Genomic DNA, 2975 nt, shown 5'->3' on the forward strand with positions numbered 1-2975 from the left:
CCTGAGCTTTGCTCCGTTGGAGCATGTCCTGCCTTCCTCTGCAGGGGAGAACAGCTCTCTACCCACCTCCGTGTGACACCCCCTCACATACCTGTATGTCGCCAACAGATCCCCTCTGAGTCTCCTCCAGGCTGAAGAGACCCAGTTCCCTCAGTCTCGCCTCATACAGCATCCCCTGCAAACCAGCCACCAACCTTGTGGCCCTGCGCTGCACTGACTCCAACCTGGCCAGATCCTTTCTGTAATGAGGGGCCCAAGACTGAGCACAATACTCCAGTTGCGGGCCCACCAGAGTCATGTAGAGTGGTAGTAATACCTCTCTTGATCTAGAAACCACACTTCTGGCTATGCAACCAAGGGTGGCATTCGCTGTCTTGACCACCGCATCACACTGCTGACTCATGTTCAGCCTGCAGTCAACCAGCACCCCGAGGTCCCTTTCACAAGTGCTGCTCTCCAGCCACTTGTCCCCTAACCTGTTCTTATGACACCCATTCCTATGCCCCAAGTGCAAGACCTTGCACTTTTCCACATTGAACGCCCTCCTGTTGTCTCCTGCCCACTTCCACAGTCTGTCCAGATCCTTTTGGATCCGGAGTACCTGCTCCTCAGTTGTGGCCACTGCCCCAGTTTTAGTGTCATCTGCGAATCTGACCTGCAGACCATTCACCCCTTCTTCCAGGTCATTGATGAAAAGATTCAACAGGATCGGCCCCAGGACAGAGCCCGGGGGACCCCGCTTGTCACTGGCCGCCATCCCGATGATTCCCCACTAATGGTTACCCTCCGCTTTTGGTCAGTCAGCCATGCCCTAATCCACCAGACAGTGCTTTGGTATATCCCAAAACGCCTCAGTTTCTCCACCAGGATATCAAGGGTTCACTTTGTCAAAGGCCTTGCTGAAATCCAGGTATACCACATCCACTGCATCCCCTCCATCTAGCCATCTCGAAACCTTGTCATAGAATTCCACAAGGTTTGTCTAGCAGGACCTGTTTATTTATTTATTTAGCGGACTTATATGCCGCCCCATTCGCACAAGCCTCAGGGTGGCTTACAGCCATAAATAAATCTCATCAATATGATAAAATACAGTTGGAGACATCCTGGCCAAAGTTTTTAAAATCAATAAATAAAATCAACAATTAAAATGACGTTTGAATAAAAAGGTCTTGGCCTGGCGCCGAAAAGCAAATAACGACGGCGCCAGGCAGACGTCTCTGGGGAGTGCATTCCATAGGTTGGGCGCCACCGCAGAGAAAGCCCTCCTCCGGGTATTCACCCTCCTAATGTCCTTCACGGAATTTGCGGGAGCTGTGTTGTGTGGCTGCCAGCCTCCCTTCCCTATCTAGCATCACTAGATCTCTATTATGAGCCTTTCCATTGTTTTTCCTACAATGGACGTAAGGCTAACCAGTCTATAATTCCCCATGACCTTTCTACTACCCTTTTTGAAAATTGGGACCACTGATGCCACCCTCCAGTCCTATTGAAATTCACTGGTTCCCCATGAGGCCTCAAAAACGGAGGCAAGCGGGCGTGGGAGAACCCCTGCCAACTCTACCCTCGGGTGCAACCCGTCAGGGCCTGGCGCCTTTGTAATGTCCAATGCCCTGAGGAGCCCCTTGACTTCTAAGGGGGTGACTCTTATCTGTGCCCCTAAGTCCCCGGCCTCATCTAATCTCCTGTGCGGATCTCCCCCGTCCTGCTTTGGGGAGAACAGAGGCAAAATAGTCATTTAGCATCTGTGCCTGTTCCCTCATATCAGTCACTGGATCTTCTTCCTCCTTATTTAGTGGTCCCACCACTTGTCTCCCCTTCGTCTTCCTATGTACATGCTGAAAGAAGCCCTTTTTGTTGCTCTTGATATTCTCGGCAAGTCTCAGCTCGTAATCAGCCTTAGCCTTGCGAAGAATCCTGCAACGGGCCTCCTCCTCCCGGTATACCCTTTTGTCTATTTGCCCCAATACCTATTTCCTACGGCGGTTCCTCTTTTGTCTAATCCCCCTAACCACCTCCTTTCGCATCCATGGCGGCGCTCTCCTCCGCCTCCCCACCTTACTGACTAGAGGTATCGTCAACGCTTGCGCCTCCAAAACCTCCCTTTTGAGTGCCACCCCCCCCCTCAACTCGCTTACCTTCCAGTAACCTATCCCAGGAGACTTTCCCCAGTCTGGCCTTCTATTGGCCAAAGTTGGCCCTCTTGAAGTCCCAGCTTCTAGTGCTCAACCTGCTGCACGTCCCCAGTCCCCTGATCTCAAAGCAAAGGATGGCGTGATCACTCGCATCCAGAGCTCCCCTAATCTGTACTTCATCTATCAGCTCCTCTCTATTGGTCAGGACAAGTCAAGGATGTTACCCCCCCCCCCCATTGCTTCTTGGACCCACTGTGTGAAAAACCGTCCCTCTGCAGCTTCTAGGAAGTGACGTGACCTGGCTGTCACCGCCAAGTGAGTCTCCCAGCTAATATCCAGGAGACTGAAATCTCCCATAATTACTGTGTCTCTCCCCCGAGATATCCTTAGAATCTGGTCTGTCAGGCCATCATCCAGGATCTCAAGTTGACCTGGAGGGCAATAACATACCCTCACTGTCAGGTCTTTTTCCCTGTCAAAACCCCTAAGTTTCACCCAGACTGCCTCTGCCGAATCCCCATCTGCGCTGCATTCTATCTCACTGCATCCTATCCCTTCTCTGACATATAAAGCCACCCCCCCCACCCCTCTTTCCCTTCCTGTCCTTTCTAAAAAGGTGATACCCCTCTATGTTCACATTCCAGTCTTGCCTTTCATCCCACCACGTTTCTGTGATCCTCACCAGGTCATACCCTCCTATTCCCAGGAGAGCTTCAAGCTCTTCCTGCTTGTTACCCATGCTCCTAGCATTGGTGTACCTGCACCGCAACTCCTTCCCACCGCTTCCTTTCCTTGGAGTTCCCAGCCTCCTCCTTCCTCCCATCCTCCCCGATACCTGGC

Source organism: Varanus komodoensis, unplaced genomic scaffold (assembly GCF_004798865.1).
Source record: "Varanus komodoensis strain SLA01 unplaced genomic scaffold, ASM479886v1 scaffold2265, whole genome shotgun sequence".
NCBI lineage: Eukaryota > Metazoa > Chordata > Lepidosauria > Squamata > Varanidae > Varanus > Varanus komodoensis.